Consider the following 20,091-nt stretch of genomic DNA (forward strand, 5'->3'; position numbering starts at 1 on the left):
CAACATGAATTATACAAATTTTTTAGATTAAACTTTATTTGAAACTTTGTAGATTCACACATAGTTGTAAGATATATAGAAATACCTCACACACTCTTTCCCTAGCTTCCTTCAATGATCACATCTCTTCTTTAAAGAACTTATTTTATTGATATTAGAGAGAGAGAAGAAGGGAAAGAGAGAGACAGAAACATCAATCTGTTACTGTGCGTGCCCTGACCAGGTTTTGAACCTGCCTCCTTTGTGTATCGAAATGCTACTTTAACCAACCAAGCTATCTGGCCAGGGCTCAGTGATAACATCTTACAAAATATAGTACCATATCACAACTAGAATATTGATACCGTTCAGATTTCCCCCAGTTGGTTTCACTGGTACTGGTGTGTGTATATGTTTATATGTGTTTAGATCTGTGCAGTTTTTCACCCGGGTAGGTTTGTATATCCACAGTCAAGATAGAAAACAGTTCCGTCATCAGAGGGGTCTTCAGTCACCACACCTACTCTCATCCCTTCCTCCCCAACCCCCATCCTTAACCGGTGGCAACCACTAATGCTTTCTGCATTTCTATAATTCTCTCATTTCAAGGAAGTTATACAAATGGAATCATACAGTATATAAACTTTGGGGATTGGCCTTTTCTTTCACTTAGCAAATTCTCTGGGGTTTCTTCCAAGTTCTGGTGTGCATCAATAGTTCCTTTTTATTGCTGAATAGTATTCCATAGTATGTTTGTATTCTAATTTATTTAATCATTTTTCCATTGAAGGACATCTGGGTTGTTTCTACTTTGGGGCTATTATGAATAATGCTGCTATGAACACTCATGTGTAGGTTTTTATATGAACATAAATTTTCATTTTTCTGGGATAAATGCCCAGGAATGCAGTTGCTGGGTTGTGTGGTCATTGCATGTGTCGTTTTATAAGTGCCACACTATTTTCCAAAGGGCTGTACCATTTTATATGTAAAAGAGCAATGTAGGAGAGATCCAGTTTCTCCATTTTCTCACTGGCACTTGGTTATGTCACTGTTTTCTATTTTAAACATTCTGATAGGTGTATAGTAATATCTCGTTGTGGTTTTAATTTGCATTGACTAGTAAGATTTAACATCTTTTCATGTGCTTATCTGGTATTTATATTTCCTCTTCAGTGAAATTTCTGTTTTATGTCTTTTCCACAATTTTTTCTTTTTTTTTTACATCCTCATACCTTTCTTTATTTTTTTAAGATTTCCATTGATTTGAGAGAGAGAGAGAGAAAGAGAAAGAAGCATCAATTCGCTGTTCCACTCAGTTATTTTATTTGCATTCCTTGATTGCTTCTCATACATACTCTGACTGGAGATCGAACCATGACCTTGGCGTGCCGGGATGATGCTCTGTCCACTGTATTGTCTGGCCAGGGCTTCCTCATACCTTTCTGATTAGCAGGTGGGCAGATAAAGCCTGGTGATGTTGTTGCAAAGGAGAGAGATTCTTTTTTTGTTTTTTTTTAGATTTCTGTACACAGTTTTTTAATTTATATTTTTTCTTTAAATTGAGTTTATTGGGGTTAGTTAACAAAATTATTCAGCTTTCTACAACACATCTTTGTACACTGTATTATGTGTTCATCCCCCCAAGTCAAGTCTCCGTTCATCACCATTTATCCCCCCATACCCTCCATTTTGCATATTATTAACTCTTTTGTTTGATATGTGGTTTGCAAATATTTTCTCTCAGTCTGTTGCTTGTTTTTTCATCCCTTTAGTGGAGTTTTTTTTGTTGTTGTTGTTGTTGTTGTTTGTATTTTTCCGAAGCTGGAAGCAGGGAGAGACAGTCAGACTCCCGCATGCGCCCGACCGGGATCCACCTGGCACGCCCACCAGGGGCAACGCTCTGCCCACCAGGGGGCGATGCTCTGCCCCTCCGGGGCGTCGCTCTGCCACGACCAGAGCCACTCTAGCGCCTGGGGCAGAGGCCAAGGAGCCATCCCTAGCGCCTGGGCCATCTTTGCTCCAATGGAGCCTTGGCTGCAGGAGGGGAAGAGAGAGACAGAGAGGAAGGAGGGGGGTGGGGCGGAGAAGCAAATGGGCGCTTCTCCTATGTGCCGTGGCCGGGAATCGAACCTGGGTCCCCCGCACGCCAGGCCAACGCTCTACCGCTGAGCCAACCGGCCAGGGCCCCTTTAGTGGAGTTATTTACAGCAGTGATCCCCAACCTTTTTTGGGCCACGGACTGGTTTAATGTCAGAAAATATTTTCACAGGCCGGCCTTTAGGGTGGGACAGATAAATGTATCACGTGACCAAGACAAGCGCCAAGAGTGAGTCTTAGACAGGATGTAACAGGGAATCTGGTAATTTTTTTAAAATATTTATTTATTTATTTTTTTCAGAGACAGAGCGAGAGTCAGAGAGAGGGATAGATAGGGACAGACAGACAGGAACCAAGAGAGATGAGAAGCATCAATCATCAGTTTTTCATTGGGACTCCTTAGTTGTTCATTGATTGTTGATTGCTTTCTCATATGTGCCTTGACCACGGGCCTTCAGCAGACCCAGTAACCCCTTGCTCAAGCCAGCGACCTTGGATCCAAGCTGGTGAGCTTTTTGCTCACACCAGATGAGCCTGCGCTCAAGCTGGCGACCTCGGGGTCTCGAACCCGGGTCCTCCGCATCCCAGTCCGACACTCTATCCACTGCGCCACCACCTGGTCAGGCTCATTTTTAAAAAATAAAACATCGTTCAGACTTAAATATAAATAAAACAGAAATAATGTAAGTTATTTATTTTTTTCTCTGCAGACCGGTACTAAATGGCCCACGGACCGGTTCTGGTCCGCAGCCCAGGGGCTGGGGACCACTGATTTACAGAGAAAAGGTTTTAAATTTTGATTAGGTACAATTTATTAATTTCTTTTTATGGATCATAGTGTCAAGTCTAAGAATTCTTTGCCTGTTGCTAGATCCCAAAGATTTTCTCCCATGCTTTTTTTCCTAAATATTTTCTAGTTATATGCATACATTAAAACTGTAGTTCATATTGAGTTAATTTTTGTATAAGGGAATTTTAGATCAAGGTTTGTTGTTTAGCCTATCTATGGCTGTCCAATTGCTCCAACACCATTTTTTGAAAAGATGTCCTTCCTCCATTGAATTACCTTTGCACCTTTGTTAAAATCAGTTGGGCATATTTGTGTGTGTTTATGTTTGAATTCTCTGTTCTGCTCAGTTGATCTATGTGTCTATCCACTAGTACCAAACTGTCTTGATTACTCTAGCTATATACTAAGCCTTTATATCTGGTAAAGTGATTACTGACTTTTATTCTTTTTCAAGACTGTTTGTTATTCTAGTTCTTTTGCCTTTTCATATAAATTTTAGAGTAAGTTTGCTTATATCTACAAAAATACCTTTCTGGGATTTTGAGAGGAATTACATTAAAATTATATACATCAATTTGGAGAGAATTGACATCTTTTCTATGATGAGTCTTCCAGTCCTTGAACATGTATCTCTCTTCATTTACTTAGCTCTCTGACTGTTTTCTTTATTTTTATTAAATTTTTTTATTTATTAATTTTTAGAGAGAGACAGAGAAAGAAGAGGGAGAAGCAGAAAACATCAACTCACAGTAGTTGTTTCCTGTATGTGCTTTGACGGAGCAAGCCCAGGTGTCCTGAACCGGCTGCCTCAGCGTTCCAGGTCAACACTTTATCCACTGCACCACCACAGGTCAGGCTCTTTGATTTTTTTCATCAGCATTTTGTACTTTTCAGCTTGCAGATTGTGTGTATGTCTTGTTAAATTTATACCTGAGTACTTGATATTCTTTGGCACGATTGTAAATGATACTGGTTTCAATGTCAGTTTCCACATGATTATTAGTATATAGAAATGAAATTGATTTCCATGGACTGATCTCATATTTTTGTGACCTTGCTTAACTCAGTTATTAGTTCTAGTGCTTTTTTAAATTCCTTGGGATTTTCTATATCGACACGTTTTCTGCAAATAGTAACAGTTGTACTTTTTTTCCTTTTTAATCTGGATGCCTCTTCTTTCTTTTTCTTGCCTAATTGTCCTGGCTGGAACCTTCAGAACAATGCTGAATCAAATTGGCAAGAATAGATATCCTTGTCTTGTTTCTGAACTTAGGGAGAAAACATGCAGTCTTTTACCTTAAAGTATGATGTTAGCTATGTATTTTATTAACAGATACTCTTTATCAAATGAAGTAGCTTTCCTCTATTCCTAACTTGCTAAGAGTTTCTATAAATGAGTGTTGGATTTTGTTTGATGCCTTTTTTTGCATCAATTGACAGGATTATGTTATGTGATCATATGATTTTTGTTTTTTAGCCTGTTGATAAGGTAGATTATATTCACATATTGACCCACCCTTGCAATCCTTAAATAAATCCCTTTTGATCAAGGTATATAATTCTTTTTATACATTATTAGACATAGTTTGTTAATATTTTGTTGAGAATTTTTGTCTAAGTTCATGAGATAGTGTTTTATAGTTTTCTTTTTTTTTAGGGCTTCATTTTTTTTTTAAATTGATTGATTCTTAGACAGAATGAGGAGGGGAGAGAGAGAGGAGAAGGAGAAGAGAAGCATTCACTTGTTGTTCCACTCAGTTGTACGTTCATTGGTTGCTTCCTCTGCATGTCTTGACCGCAGATCAAACCCGCAACCTTGTCATTTTGGGACGATGCTCTTAACTGACTGAGCTAACTGGCCGTGGCCTATAGTTTTCTTTTTTTGAAAGGGAAACATTGTCTGACTTCGTAATTTTGGTGTCATGGTGATACTGGTTTCATAAAATGAGTTAGGAAAAAGTCCCTCCTTTTCTATTTTCTGGAAGAGATTATATAAAAACTATTGTTAATTTTTCAAATATTTGGTAAAAATTTTCAGTGAAGCAATCTGAGCCTAGGGATTACTTTTTCTGAAGCTTTTACATTACAAATTCAATTTTTTTTTCATGGTTGTAGACCTATTCACGTTATTTATTTAATGTTGGTGGATTGTCAGTGGTTGTTTTTTGTGAAGTTGGTCAATTTATCCTAACTTTCAAATTTTGTGAACAAACAAGAGCTCTTCGGTTTACAATTTAGCGTGGTGGAATCATTTTCTGGGACTCCAACACTGACTACTTCTTATACTCATTCCCTATCTATAGTAATTTAGTAATGAAAGGATGAAACATTGTAGACTTCATTGTAAAGGAAATGGAATTGAATTCCAAGTTACCGTTTTATTTTCTAGTAATTATTCTCTCTTAAAAAATACTAATTATTGGCCCTGGCGGGTTGGCTCAGCGGTAGAGTATCGGCCTAGTGTGCGGAGGACCCGGGTTCGATTCCCGGCCAGGGCACATAGGAGAAGCGCCCATTTGCTTCTCCACCCCTCCGCCGCGCTTTCCTCTCTGTCTCTCTCTTCCCCTCCCGCAGCCAAGGCTCCATTGGAGCAAAGATGGCCCGGGCGCTGGGGATGGCTCTGTGGCCTCTGCCTCAGGCGCTAGAGTGGCTCTGGTCGCAATATGGCGACGCCCAGGATGGGCAGAGCGTCGCCCCTGGTGGGCGTGCCGGGTGGATCCCGGTCGGGCGCATGTGGGAGTCTGTCTGACTGTCTCTCCCTGTTTCTAGCTTCAGAAAAAATGAAAAAAAAAAAAAAAGAAAAGAAAAAAAAAATACTAATTATAGCCTGACCAGGCAGTGGTGCAGTGGATAGAGTGTCGGACTGGGATGTGGAGGACCCAGGTTCGAAACCTCGAGGTCACCAGCTTGAGCACGGGCTCATCTCATTTGAGCAAGGCTCACCAGCTTGAGCCCAAGGTCGCTGGCTTGAGCAAGGGGCCACTCACTCTGCTGTAGCCCCCTGGTCAAGGCACATATGCATATGAGAAAGCAATCAATGAACACAACTAAGGTGCCACAGCAAAGAATTGATGCTTCTCATCTCTCTCGGTTCCTGTCTGTCTGTCCCTATCTGTCTCTCTCTCTGTCTCTGTCTCTGTCACAAAAAAAGCCAACTTATTATATATATATGTATGTATGAATATATGTATCATATGTTTCAAGAAATCCCCTCCCCACCCAGTAAATGAGACTACAGACCTATGTGTACCCTATCTAGAGTTTATATTGCTTGTTTGTCTTTTCGTTGTTTTTAGTAGGTGGCAGTTAGGAAAAGATGAGGTAAATTCCATATTCTTGTTCTTCACACCAAAGGAAACAGATGTCTCACGTTTTCACAAGGTTATGGCCGTTTCAGACTTAGGAACCTCATAAAGATAAATGAGCAGTGTCAAATCAAAGGATCCTTGTTTATCAAGATTGCCTTCTGCACCTTTCCACCCATTTCTGGCTCTTTCTCCCTATCTTTTGCCTTATTCCTTTTTCCTTTCCGCTTTCCTCCGATTTTCCTTTTTGACTGCTTTATTTTTTTTTCTTGGTTTCTTTTTTCCTCTTCCTTCTTATGAGCCAGTTCATTTAAAGTTTAATTAGCAACTGCCTTATTTTGTAATCTAAAGGCACTGCAGCACAATCTACTTCCTCTTGTTAGTTTCTCCTTTGCCCTACTATCAAGTGGGACAGCTATACACAAATGTGGTATCTTAACTATCTGGAGAATGCCCAAGGCCTGAGTTATGATAATGAAGTTTGAGTTAAGAATCTGAACACTGTCTAAAAATACCCAAAGTTGCTTGGCATATTTTAAAATTCATTAGAAATGGGACTCTTTTTTTCCTATCATCAATAGTTAGCTTTTATTGGCATATATAAAAATACATACAACTCTCCTTTGCAGACAAAAGAAGTGGGTAAAGACTCTCCAGATTTCACTATTCTAATATAATTTAAGCAAGCCACTTAGAAACAATTTCATTCATGGACTTGAATGTAACCTTTACATTTATTTTTTCAACATTCATTTTGACGCTTTTTATTTTTTATTTATTGATTTTAGAGAGAGAAAGGAAGGGAGAAAGAGAGAGAGAAATATCAATTTGTTGTTCCCTTTATTTATGCATTCATTGGTTGATCTTTTGTGTGCCGTGACCAGGAATCAAATCTGCATTGGTGTATCAGGACAATTCTCTAACCAACTGAGCTACCCGGCTAAGGCCCTTTGACTTTTTATAGTGAGGGTTTTATTTTGTTTCCCATCATGACATCTCTAGATATAAATAATTTGTGAGGGGAGGAGGGGGAAGACAGGAAATGAAAGTTCAGATTTCATTTTAGGACTTTTGGCATTTTCTAGAAAGCTCACAGCAATGGACACCTAGTGTGTTTTCCCCTTTAAATATTGAAGATATCCAAATATTTTTCTGTGCTGTTGTTGATACAAAGTTCTAACTTAATGGTAAAGCTTGATAGTGTGTTGTCATTGCTCTGTAATTACTTATGAGAATTAAAAGGCAAATAACCTATTGCTCTGCTTTATGTTCTAGTCAGCCGTGTACCAGATTTCCATTTTCTTGTTTGTTTCTTTGTTTTAAGTTTATTGGGGTGACACTGTTAACATAACTACACAGGTTTCAGGTACCCAGTTCTACAACACATCTATACATCATATTATGTGTTCACCCCCACAAGTCAAATCATGCTAAGCGAAATAAGCCAGTCGTAGAAAGACAAGTACTATATGATTTCACTCATTTGTGGAATCTAGTGAACTAACAAGCAAAATAGAGACAGACTCATACATAGAGTTTCATTTTTAAGTCATGGCCGAAGTGGTTTTATATAGTTCTTTATGCATCTCCTGATTAAGTTTAATCTTATCATGTCAGAAGAGTCATCTCGGATCCATATGGAAAGATCAGAATTGAGGGAATATTTGTGTTTCCATGTCCTTTGGTTTTTGTTTAGTTCTGCAGTAGTTAATTGGATACTATTCCCATTTTAAAAGGGCAGAGAGACTGACCTCCCTGGTGTAAGTAAAAGTCATAGAATATAGCTAGCTTTATATTTTGATATAAAAATCTTGCTCCTCCAACCATTATAAGTTTGGAATGTATACAAAATGACTCATGGTTTAAAGAATATAGTTTGTTTGCTGTTTATGATTCTGGCAAATTTTTATATAATATTACTCTTAATACATTATTTTCTTTTCCTCTGGTTTACTTTTTCTTACTATACTCTGAAATAAATAAACAGTATTTTTTATATTTTGCTGGGTTTTAAAAGGTTGAGAATCAATTTGAATTGCTTTGGAATTTAAGTCTCTCAAGACACAAAATCCTTGTGTTTTTCCATGTTAATTCTGGAGAAAAGAATTCAAATTCCAAAAATCAAATCACTATTTCTAGTAGGGGCCACCACACCATTTCTTTCAGGAAACATCACATAACTTTTAAAGCAAATGTTAAACAGAAGTGTTTAACACTTCCATGGCTGAAAGTCGTTTAAAAGAAAGGGTTTTAAAAGAGAGGGGTGGGGGATGTTGGGCCACTGCTAGCAAGAAAACAAAGACCACGTCCTGAGTCCTGAGCATGAAGTCTAAACCATTAGCAGCAGCACCAAGTGGAAAAGGCAACAAACATGTCCACCATCCTAGAGTTGGCAAGCGTTTTCTTATGCATCAAGTAGGGGGATAAGGATGTAGGTTGTTTTGAAAGAATTTACATTGGCTATAAAGAGGATGGAGAAGGTGAAGCTGGGATAGTTCTGTGATGGGCGGAGAGTCCCTAAGGAAGAAGGATCTGCTCCTTCGGGTGGTTGTGGGCCACAGTCCCGAAAGTTCATGTGTAAGCAAGAAGCAGAGGTTCCTGGGGTTTGACGGCACTTGGCCGTTCTCTTCTAGATAATCGCAGAAATAGCCACCTGAAAGTTAATTCAGAGTTCCAACATACACTCAGAAATGTGGGCAGTCTTGTTAGCTGGCCCCCAGCTATTAGCTGTCTGACTGCTCTGTCTTCCTCTCATTCTCCAGCCCTCTGTAATTTCATTTAGGACGTCTAGGAAGTCTCAGAATTGTTTTGTCTTGTCACAAGTGTCAAGGTCCAGACATCTCTGTTGTTACCCAGTGTGTCAACTGTGTTTATTAGTCATGAGCTCTGTCATGCCACGCTCTTTTGCCTCCAGGCCTTTGTGTTCACTACCCCAGCTCAAATTTTGGTTTCTTTGGAACTTCTTTACTCCTTTTCATCAAAAGACTGCTTAGATACTGCCTGACCTCTGGTGGTGCAGTGGATAAAGCGTCGACCTGGGAATACTGAGATTGCCGGTTCAAAACCCTGCACTTGTCTGGTCAAGGCATATATGGGAGTTAATGCTTCCTGCTCCTCCCCCCTTTCTCAATCTCTCTCTCTCTCACTCTCTCTCTCCCCCTCCCTCCCTCCTCTCTAAAATGATTAAATAAAAATTAAAAAAAAAATAAAATAAAAACACAAGACTGCTTAGATAGATACCCTTCATGTGTGTTAGTTACACTGTTTCCTTACTGCCCACACTTCAGGGTTGCTTCCTCACTAAATATAATCTCCTTGAGGACAGGGATCTTAACTCGTTCATGATTATATCTTTACTACCTGGCATGAAGCCTGGCACATAATAGATATTAAATAAGTACATATTTGCTGAATAAACACATAAAATTACAGGAAAAATAGTTAGTTACTTAATTTTTAAGTTTAAAGGCCATTATAAATCTCCTGTATGAATATATGTTATCTTGCTAAACACTACACTTCTTTATACAAGTGGAGAGTTTCAATTATTTGGTGACTTTAAAAATTTGGGACTGGCCAAGTGGATCTCCAGTTTCCCTTGAAGAAAAATATAACTTACCTACTCAGAGGGAGGAAATAGTGAGTTTAACATGTTACCCATTAATATGAATTTCTGAAATAGCTGGATTGTTTGGGTTTTTTAATAGTGAAGTAGAGTTTGCTGAACTCTTCTGTAGAACCTTTTGAACTTGAATGAGGAGTAGCTCAGGTTCCCCATCTCCATGTAAGTAAGGGGTAGTGCATTACATTTATTTAATGTTTCTTCTATAGACTGCTAGCTCCCTGAAAGTAGGGCTTGTGTCTGTCATATTTCTGTAGGAACTTACTAAGAATTTGTTGTATAGCCCTGGCCGGGTTCCTCCATTGGTTAGAGCATCATACCCAGATGCCAAGGTTGCGGGTTTGATCCACGGTCAGGGCATATTTAAGGGTCAACCAATGAATGTATATATAAGTGGAACAACAAATCAATGTTTCTTTCTCTCTGTCTAAAAATCAATAAATAAATTTTAAAAAGAAATTTAAAAAAGAATTTGTTGTATAGAGAGGAAACATTACAGAGGAGATCTTAGTTTTTTGTGTGAACTCTGTGTGGTAGAAGGCATATATGGCCAATTTAACAAGTAGAACTTACTATGTAGATATAATACATTTTCTAAAATAAGCAAAATCGTCCTATTGGGATTTGGAAAATTACAACTTTGAGGTTGGTTTTATGTGATATTGTCACTCTTTTGGGCAAAGTAGATCTAAAATTAATTTATAAAGAACAAATGGACATTTCAAATCTTATCTAGCAATAGAAATTGGGAAGAATAGTGTTTGTGGCATCTGAGTAAATCTTTATTCAGAAAGACATAAGATGGAAACTCAAAATGCCAATTATTTGGAGGCTTGTTTGTGAACATTTTATTTTAGGAGTTTTATAAAAATCCCTCTTTTGCCAGAAAGGAAACTTGAGTTTGAGAACTAGTCTCTAAGGACTTGATATTAAATGAACTTAACTCTTTGTCTAACACAGATTGATTTCATTATTCTTGGCACAAGATCAAATAGCTCAGACATAGCATTTCTATGAATGTTTGGAACATTTTCCTTCACTATTATTTCTCAATATATGTAAGTGCTGTTCTTTCAAAGTGATATATGCTTACATTATATAAACAAGTGGTTCAAACTTCTTTAAACTTGAGCTTTAATGCTATGATTAGAAAGTTAACAAAATGAACTTTCCCTAGTCCTGAATCTTAACCTTTTCAGAACCTCAGCTTCCTCATCTATAAAATTGGGATAATGGTGTCCACCTCTTAGGATTCCAGAGGGAATCAATTATATATATAGAACCTCCAGTACAAAGTAAGTATGTCACAGATAGATGGTAATAGGGTGGAGTCGGTAATTTTTTACTAAAGCCAGATGCAGGGATTGAATTAGACGTGTTGTTTGCCTGTTTCTTTTTGACCATTGTTGTCCCCTAGTAGCCCAAGTATCTCTTTTAAATGAGAAACACCATAAAGAATATTTTTCAGTAATCTCTATGTGAAAACAAGTTGCAGAACAGTATAACTCCATTTGTGTGATAAAAAGAGCATGCTCATTATATGTATTTATAGAAAAACTTTTTGAAGTATACACAATAGTTTCTGAGGATTAATTATCTTTGCAAAGTGAGACTGGGGAAACCAAGCGAAGAAGAAAAAGTTTTCTTCTCTCTCCACCCTTTTGTACAGCTAGAATGTCAAACATGTATTATTTTTATAATAGAAAACAAAAATAAAGACCATTGAATGTTTTGGCAACAATTGGTAGAGTAAAGATTATAAGCAAAACTAATAAAATGTATAAGAGCTGGTGATATCTAAAAGTAAGTTATTTTTTATCATAACTCATAACTTCAATATAATTATATCAGTGACTTTTAAAAATAAAGTGATATAAAAAGATTGCTGTTAAAATGATAGTTAATTAAACCAAAATACCTGACATAATGCTGGATACCTTCAAGATATATCTTTGATAGTTTTAATTCCAAGCAATTTCTTTTCTGTAAAAAATGTAAACAACACAAAAAAGTTGAAAGTGAAATTTTTCTGTATTAATACCACCACTGAGGTTTATTTATTGCTAGTGACTTGGTATGTAGTTTTCAGGAATTTTTCCCATGGACCTACATAAACCCACATGCAATTATATGTATATATTTCTTAAATAAAAATGGGATTTTATTATATACACTGTTCTGCAACATGCCCTTTTCACTTAATATATTTAGGTAAGATGAGGACATACATACTTTTCTTTTTTAACCACTAACCTGTTATACCATAAATTATCTAAGCATTGGTATTGATGAAAGTTAAAGTTGTTTGCATTAAACATGCCCAGTCCACATGAGTATTTCAATAGAACAAATGCCTAGAAGTAGAATCTGTGGGTGACAAGGTATATTCATTCTAAAATATGATGGATATTGCCAGCTTGCCCATGAATGAAGTTCTATTATTATATCAACTTGCACACCACCCACCTGCAGGGTCTGATATAGTGCCTGTTAATACTTCACTACTCTGGTATGAAGAAATGGATAAAATTTAATTTATATTTCTTTGGTTATTACTGTAGTCGAAAAATTTCTTCACATGTCCATTAGCTAATTATAGTTTCATAAATTGGCTATTTCTTTATGCCCCATTTTGATACCTTTTTTCACTTTTTTATTTGTCGGTGCTTTTTATATATTTCAGATACTAGTTAGCTTCAAAGTAATGAAACAAATACACAGCCCCCCCCTAATTGTTGTCTTTCTCTTTTAATAGTGTTTTATGCCAAAGAAGCATTAATTTTTTATGTAATTTTGTTTTTCTCAATACTGTACATTTATATAGTTTTTAAAGATTTTTTCAAAGCTTATAATGAAAAACAGTTGTCTTATGCCTTATGTCTACATTCCCACTCCCAATTCTTGCTTCTGAGAAGCAATCACTTTAAAGTTTTGTAGATGTTTTCCCTGAATTTTTCTTTCATAGTTCTAAAGAACATATTTATACTGCTATCTCGGTATTTCAGTTTTAGATGAAAGATGAGAATTTAGCTTTCTTACACACATGTTTATATTATTCATTACTAGTATATAGAAATACAACTGATTTCGTGTGTTGATTTTGTATCCTGCAACTTTGCATCTGTTTATTATTCCTAACAGTTTTTTTAAATGAATTCCTTAGAGTTTTCTAGATACAAGATTATGTCATCAAGGCAGAATTTTTTAAGGTTTTTATTTACTGATTTTAGGAAGAGAAGAGAGAGAAAAGGGAGGAGTGGGAAGCATCAACTCATAGTAGTTGCTTCTCATATGTGCCTTGACTGGGCAAGCCCAGGGTTTCAAACTGGCGACTTTAGCATTCCAGGTCGACACTTTATCCACTGTGCCACCACAGGCCAGGCAGAATTTTTTTTTTACCATAATATATCTTCTAAATAAAACCAAAGAACATAATTTATGCCAAATGAGTAGAAGCTCTTTGAGTTCTGTGTTTTGGATGGGGAACCACCAGGTTCTCTTGAATAGTAGCTACGCTGTGGTTAAAGAGAAAATTAAAAGAGAAGTTATAAGATAAGATTTATGTGGACAAATCCCTGATCTGTGTTTTTTGTTTGTTTGTTTGTTTGTTTTTGTATTTTTCTGAAGCTGGAAACAGGGAGAGACAGTTAGACAGACTCCCGCATGCGCCTGACCGGGATCCGCCCGGCGCACCCACCAGGGGCGAAGCTCTGCCCACCAGAGGGCGATGCTCTGCCCCTCCGGGGTGTCGCTCTGTCGAGACCAGAGCCACTCTAGCGCCTGGGGCAGAGGCCAAGGAGCCATCCCCAGCGCCCGGGCCATCTTTGCTCCAATGGAGCCTCGGCTGCGGGAGGGGAAGAGAGAGACAGAGAGGAAGGAGAGGGGGAGAAGTGGAGAAGCAGATGGACGTTTCTCCTGTGTGCCCTGGCCGGGAATCGAACCCGGGACCTCTGCACGCCAGGCCGACGCTCTACCACTGAGCCAACCGGCCAGGGCCTGTGTTTTTCTTTTTAATTTAAAGTGTTCAGTTAGAATACTTTAAAACCTGACACCATGTATAAATGTATTAAGAAGGCACAGTCCCCTGCACCTTCATGTTTATTGCAGCATTATTTACAGTAACCGAGACATGGAAACAACCTAAGTGTTCCTCATTGGGTGAATGGAAGAAGAAAATGTGAGCTCAGATATACACAGACACACATGTACACACACACAGGAAATAGAATATTATTCAGCCATTAAAAAGGAAATCAAAATGGCAACATAGATGGACCTTGAGGACATTATGCTCAATAAATCAGAGAAAGGCAAAAAAAAAAAAAATCAGAGAAAGACAAGTACTGTGTGATCTCCCTTATGTGGAATCTAAAAAAATAGCCCAGCTTATAGAAACAGAGAGTAGAATGGTGGTTGCCAGGACCTGGGAGTGAGAGTAATGGGGAAATGTTGGTCCAAGGGTACCATCTTCTAGTTATAAATGAGTAAGTTCTGGGGATCTGATGTTCAACATGGTGACTACACTTAAATGGTGTTATATACCTAAAAGTTGCTATGAAAGTAGATCTTAAACATTCTGGCCACACATACACAATTGTAATTAGGTGAGGTGATGAATGTGTGTTAACTAACACACATTGTGCTAATTATTTTGCAGCATATACATGCATTAAATCATCACATTCTACACCTTAATCTTATTCAACGTTATATGCCAATTATGTCAGTAAAGCTGGGGAAGAAAAAGAAGGCAGAGTCACCTATTAGCTTTAGGAATAAATTCAGAGGAGATCTAATAAATCAAATAATTAGAAACAGTTTCTAAGTAATATATACAACAGGGGTCCCCAAACTACAGCCCGCGGGCCACATGCGGCCCCCTGAGGCCATTTATCCGCCCCGCTGCACTTCCGGAAGGGGCACCTCTTTCATTGGTGGTCAGTGACAGGAGCATAGTTCCCATTGAAATACTGGTCAGCTTGTTGATTTAAATTTACTTGTTCTTTATTTTAAATATTGTATTTGTTCCCATTTTGTTTTCTTACTTTAAAATAAGATATGTGCAGTGTGCATAAGGATTTGTTCATAGTTTTTTTATAGTCTGGCCCTCCAATGGTCTGAGGGACAGTGAACTGGCCCCCTGTGTGAAAAGTTTGGGGACCCCTGATATACAAGATGTCTCATCAGACCCCCCACTCTTGCAATCTTTGCCAATGCCTTTGTTAGCATCAGTACCTTACTGTAACCTCTTTCCTCCTCTCAACATTCTGAATATCCCAGCAGGAACCAAACTGTCTTCATCAATGCCCACCAGTTTATGGTGATCTTGGAGAACTGTCCAATCCAAAATTCACAATCTCCTTTATTTACTATTTCTTCTATCAATTTTCCTTTGTCGTTTATGCTTACAATTTAGTTAATTTTACCCCAAACAATTTTTTCTGACATGTGCATGTAGACTGTCATAATTACCTCAAATAATTGTTCAATCTAGTCTCTTCCATTTTTAGATTCTCCTCTTTGTGGGGGAGGAAAATTATTATTATTTTTTCTTTCTTTCTTTTTTTTTTTTTTTTTTTTTTTGTATTTTTCCCAAGCTGGAAACGGGGAGGCAGTCCGACAGACTCCCGCATGTGCCCAACCGGGATCCACCCGGCATGCCCACCAGGGAGCAATGCTCTGCCCATCTGGGGCGTTGCTCTGCTGCAACCAGAGCCATTCTAGCACCTGAGGCAGAGGCCATGGAGCCATCCTCAGCACTCGGGCAAACTTTGCTCCAATGGAGCCTTGGTTGCGGGAGGGGAAGAGAGAGACAGAGAGGAAAGAGAGGGGGAGGGGTGGAGAAGCAGATGGGCGTTTCTCCTGTGTGCCCTGGCCAGGAATTAGGACTCCTGCATGCCAGGCTGACGCTCTACCACTGAGCCAACTGGCCAGAGCCTTATTTTCTTTTTTAGAAAAGTTAGCAAAGTATTTCAAACACTCAGAATATAACATCTATGAACCTATCTCTCCAAATTGATTTTTAAAGAAATACATTATTATATAATTGAGGTCTCCTTTGTACCACTTCCCAGCCCAATTTCTTTTCTTTCCCCCATCTCAGATCAGTCTTCAGGTTGGCTTTTCCTTTTATGTTTTTGAGATTTATCTATACGTATTGATAAATTCAGACCACATTCATTGATTTAAACCAGTGGTAGTCAACCTGGTCCTTACCGCCCACTAGTGGGCGTTCCAGCTTTCGTGATGAGTGGTAGCGGAGCAACCAAAGTATAAATAAAAAGATAGATTTAACTATAGTAAGTTGTTTTATAAAGATTTATTCTGCCAAACTTAGTGAAAATCCAACATAAAGTACTTGGTAAGTAATTATTATCATATGCTTTAACTTGCTGTAACTCTGCTTTATAAATTTTATAAAGTCACTTCCCTTCTTTATAAATCAGCATTACTATGGAACCGGTGGGCAGTTAGAAAATTTTACTACTAACAAAGATACAAAAGTGGGAGGTAGATATAAAAAGGTTGACTACCCCTGATACGGATGTTTAAGTTTTTTCTCGTTTTTCTACAGTTATAAACAATGCCTTAATGAATAACTGACCACGTGATCATGTGTGAATCATGGGGTAGGCACACCCCCAATTTTATTGGATATTTTTAAATTACTCATTAAAATGGTTATTATAATGGGCTTTTTAAAAATTTATTTCTGAGAAAAAATATGGTGTTGATCATGACGGGCAAACATTGTTATAATGGAAAAGACGCTGGATAAAAATTAGGATGGGGTTTCAGCTCCCAAACTAACTGGCTGGATAACTGGTATTAAGTTATTCCATCTATCCGAGTCTCACTGTCTCTTTATCCAAATTAACGTCAGATTGAACATGATCTCTGAAGTCTTTTCCAACCTTGATGTTCTGTGTGTTTAGTAGTGATGATATATTGTATGTTGAGAGACAGAAGAGCCATATGTTTTAAAATGAAATTAGAGCTAATAAAAACTAATGTCAGCAGTCCCTGAAGTCCTTAAGTAATCCAAAAGTTCAGTTCAGAATACCCTCAAGTCTCCATTTACTACATCATTTTTATGTACTCTATCTTAATTCAAGATTATTTTGAAATTGACTCAATCAAATGTTTTCTGATGTGCATAATTAGTTGTTTTTCAATAGTATTTTTAAAAGATTTTAAAATGTGAAATTAGATATAATGTTTGCGTTATGGTTGGTAAACTGTGGAGTAATCTAAAGACATAAATTCCCTATGAAACATTGGTTTGTGGATAAAATTGTATTTAGCTACAGATAACTAACTTGGTAGTGAACATTTGGAACCCAACACTTTTGCAAGTTGGAGATTTCCTGTAATGTTAATTTCAGGAAATCCTAGGCAAATCTAGTTAGTACTCTAGAAGATACATAGAGGGTGTGTACTCTGTACTCTGCTGGAAATTAAAATGTCACTGCTAAAAGATTTGCATTCTGTGGGCTTGGAAGGTGCTAGGACTTCCTTCTTAGGCTTTTTTTTTTTTCCATTAGCAATATCGTTCATTTTACTACTTCTGGAGAAAGGTAGGCAGGATTAAAGGCATGGCAAGGAGCAAGTTTTAACAAATACTTTATAAAAGGTCAAAGACAACTAACTTCAAGGGTAATGGTGGTGAATAACTTCTTTGCCTGAATTACCAAGTAAAATAGAACCTATAACTTATTCCAGTTTGAGATCCTCGTAAGAAGTTGTCTTGGTTTTCCTTTGATGTAAAAGTTTTGATTTCATTTCTCTAAATGTTTGGCCTTAGATTGCTGAACAGTTGAGTCATTTCTGTGGTGTAAAAATTTATTATTGAAGGATCTGATACAACCTTATAATGGGGTGACTATTGACAATAACCCTTAAAATATTACAGTGTCCCAGTCTTAGATGAAGTTATAAGAAATAGCCTTTCTTTCTTTGTAAGACAGCTGGAAATATCTTCCTTCTGTAATGCCTTGCCTGACTTTTCTACTAGGATCCAGCATTATCCTTAGTTGGTTGGCTATCCTCACATGAATTTTAAACTGTCATTTTTAAAATTTCATTTTGTTTGCTTTTAACTCTTTTTAAATTGCTGTTACCTTCTTCTCTGCATTTTTCCCCTCTTTAATGATAGGAATTGTTTCTGTCAGTTTCTTTTTTTTTTTTTTTTTTTCATTTTTCTGAAGCTGGAAACGGGGAGAGACAGTCAGACAGACTCCCGCATGCGCCCGACCGGGATCCACCTGGCACGCCCACCATGGGGCGACGCTCTGCCCACCAGGGGGCGATGCTCTGCCCATCCTGGGCGTCGCCATATTGTGACCAGAGCCACTCTAGCGCCTGGGGCAGAGGCCACAGAGCCATCCCCAGCGCCCGGGCCATCTTTGCTCCAATGGAGCCTTGGCTGCGGGAGGGGAAGAGAGAGACAGAGAGGAAAGTGCGGCGGAGGGGTGGAGAAGCAAATGGGCGCTTCTCCTGTGTGCCCTGGCTGTCAGTTTCTTTTTCACTCCAGTTTTTAATACAATACAAAACCCCGCAGAATAGAGCCTCAGGAGATAAGCACTTATGATTGATGGAACTCACATCTCTTGTGTTTCCCCAACTGTATTTTTTCCTCTACAGTCTTTCACCACTCTTAAAATTTTGTTGTGCTACATCATGATACTATAGGCCTCTGGTTAAGATTAGTTGTACTCAGTAGCCAAAATAATGTCAGAGTCCAGGGTTGTGACAAAAGCTATTAGAGACAAGCAAAAAATTCATGGTAGAAGTGATACTCACCCTTTTCTGTTGATTCAATATGCAACTTTGGGAATTAGTTTCCTTTAGCTTTGCTTTCATTTCTTCATTTGTAAAATGAAGCTAACAAAAGCTGTCTTGAGGATTGTGTGAAGAATTCAGTTATAAGGCATTTATAAGTTGTGATGTCTATTGAACTGGATATTAGATATCATAGAGAGAGGAGACAGAGAAGCAGGGAGGAGCAGGAAGCATCAACTCTTAGTAGTTGCTTCCCATATGTGCCTTGACCAGGCAAGCCCAGGATTTCGAACTGGCAACCGCAGTGTTCTAAGTTGATGCTTTATATTCACTGTGTCACCACAGGTCAAGCATAAACCTCTAATAAATATAATGTTTTAAGAAGCTGTCCCCTCACTACTATTCACTTCCCTACTTCAAGAAAAACTATCTTACTTTATTGTAATTGTTCAAGGCATGACTAGTTGTAGATTATAGGTTACAGAAACATGGGTAACTATTACCCATAATCATAACATTGTTGCTTATTTTAGAAAATTACAATTGCTAATGTCATTTAACTGTGTTTCTTCCATGGACTTTTTTTAATTTATTTTTTATTCATTTTTAGAGATGAGAGAGAGAGGGAGAGAAAGAGAGAGAGAGAGAGAAGGAGGGAGGAGCTGGAAGCATCAACTCCCATATGTGACTTAACGAGGCAAGCCCAGGGTTTTGAACTGGCGACCTCAGCATTTCCAGGTCGACACTTTATCCACTGCGCCACCACAGGTCAGGCCTTCCATGGACTTTTAAGTAGTCTTATAAATATTAAATTACAAATTAAGGTACTAGGCCCTGAATGGTTTGTTCAGCGCTAGAGCATCGGCCAGGAATGTGAAAGTCCTGGGTTCGATTCCTGGTCAGAGCACACAGGAGAAGGGACTATCTGCTTCTCCACCTTTCCCCCTTCTCTCTCTCTCTCTCTCTCTCTCTCTCTCTCTCATTCTTCCCTTCCCCCTCCCATAGCCATGGTTCATTTGAGCAAAATGGCCCTGGGCACTGAGAATGGTGGCATAGCCTCACCTCAGGTGCTAAAATAGCTCAGTTGCCAAGCAATGGAGCAACCCGGCCCCAGATGGGCAGAACATCGCCACAAAGGGGGCTTGCCAGGTGGATCCCAGTGAGGGTGCATGCAGGAGTCTGTCTCTCTGCCTCCTGCCTCTCACTTATATAAAATATAAAATAAAATAATAAAATAAAATGTTAAGCCTGACTAGGCGATGGCGCAGTGGATAGAGCGTCGGACTGGGATGTGGAGGACCCAGGTTCAAGACCCCAAGGTCGCCAGCTTGAGCTCGAGCTCATCTGGTGTGAGCAAAGATCACCAGCTTGAATCCAAGGTTGCTGGCTCGAGCAAGGGGTTACTCAGTCTGCTGTAGCCCCACGGTCAAGGCACATATGAGAAAGCAATCAATGAACAACTAAGGTGTCACAATGAAAAACTGATGATTGATGCTTCTCATCTCTCTCCGTTC

The 20,091-nt window shown here is 38.4% G+C and overlaps 1 protein-coding gene across 3 annotated transcripts in view; it reads left to right on the forward strand.

Moving 5' to 3' along the window:
* The window catches only part of TAOK3 (TAO kinase 3), a 163,246-nt gene that overhangs the window by 28,526 nt on the left and 114,629 nt on the right, over positions 1-20,091 (forward strand). For 2 of the 3 annotated variants that reach the window (XM_066370802.1, XM_066370803.1), the window contains exon 2: positions 3,572-3,719. The gene's annotated coding sequence lies outside the window, so the exon portion shown is untranslated. Of the gene's footprint in view, positions 1-3,571; positions 3,720-19,319; positions 19,346-20,091 lie in introns of those variants that run through there. The other variant, XM_066370804.1, reaches the window with a different exon arrangement.

Source organism: Saccopteryx leptura, chromosome 2, assembly GCF_036850995.1.
Source record: "Saccopteryx leptura isolate mSacLep1 chromosome 2, mSacLep1_pri_phased_curated, whole genome shotgun sequence".
NCBI lineage: Eukaryota > Metazoa > Chordata > Mammalia > Chiroptera > Emballonuridae > Saccopteryx > Saccopteryx leptura.